Below are 1,276 nucleotides of genomic sequence, written 5' to 3' on the forward strand. Positions count from 1 at the left end.
AACTGATGTATACAGAAAACTCCATCCAACAATAGAATACAGTCTTCTCATTTGCACATGGAACATTTTTTTTATTTAATAGTTTTATTTTTCAAAATGTACAGTTGGTAGAACCTGCTGTTCTATCTTCACCAGCAGCTGAGGCATCCCCATTCTTGGTGTTTCTGGTGTAAACTACTTGAACTCTGTGCTTTGAAACTAATTTAATAAGTCCTTTACTAAGGAGCTCCTGCAGGGCTGCCCTGGCCAAGGAACTGTAGACCGTCAGTCTCTCAGAGACAACAGCTGGGGTTATAAACCTATAGTTGTGAACTCTCTTACAGAGTTTGTTATGTGTTGCTTTGTCAAACAAGACTAGGATATTGAGTTTGTCTCAAACTTTGCTTTTGGGCCACTTCTTTTTGGCCTTGCCTCCCAATTTGTTCACTGGGTTTTTGTCTTTCTTGGCTGACTTTCCAGCATCTTTTTTCTTCTTGCCATGCTTGGGTAGCATAGTGAAGCTTGGAGAGCAACTGCCACTGAAGCCTCGCTAAGATGTCAGGCCTGAAACATTCTTCACGATAGACCATATATTAGGTGACAAAACAACGGTCAATAAATTTGAAAAGATTGAGATTATATAAAGTCTCTTTTTTGAAAACAATAGAACAAAGATAGGAATCAATAACAAAAGGTAAACTAGATAATTCACAAATATGTAGAAATTAACCTACATAATTTTGGACCAAAGTGGAACAAAAAGAAATTACAAGTGAAATTAGAAAATACTCTGAGATAAAGGAAAATTAAAACAAAACATATCAAAACTTATGGTATACAGTAAAAGCAGTTCTCAGAGAGAAATTTATAGCTATAAATGCTAATATATAAAAAAAAATCTCAAGTCAATAACCAAATTTACACCTTAATACCTTAGGGCCTAAAAATAAAAGAGCATGTTAAACCCAAGGCTAGCAGAGGAAGAAAATAATAAAAACCAGAGCAGAGATAAATGAAATAGAAAAGAGAAAAAGAAAAGGATCAACAAAATTAAAAGTTGGTTCTTTGAAAAAAAATCAACAAAATTGATAAACATTTTAGCTTGGTGGACCCAAAAATACCAGAGAGAAGACTGAAATTATAAAAACCAGAAATAAAAATGGTGACATTACTACAGACCTTCCAGAAATAAAAATGATTAAAAGAGAATATTATGAACAATTCTATGCCACTAGCCTGGATTGAATAAACAAATTTCTACAAACATACAAACTACAAAAGCTGACTCAAGAAGAAA

General features: G+C 33.5%; 1 pseudogene; it reads right to left on the reverse strand.

The window, feature by feature from the left end:
- Positions 1-91: 91 nt before the first annotated feature.
- LOC109377220 (40S ribosomal protein S25 pseudogene) lies at positions 92-493 on the reverse strand (annotated as a pseudogene).
- Between the last annotated feature and the right edge of the window lie 783 nt (positions 494-1,276).

Source organism: Hipposideros armiger, unplaced genomic scaffold (assembly GCF_001890085.2).
Source record: "Hipposideros armiger isolate ML-2016 unplaced genomic scaffold, ASM189008v1 scaffold_1323, whole genome shotgun sequence".
In the NCBI taxonomy this organism is placed as follows: domain Eukaryota; kingdom Metazoa; phylum Chordata; class Mammalia; order Chiroptera; family Hipposideridae; genus Hipposideros; species Hipposideros armiger.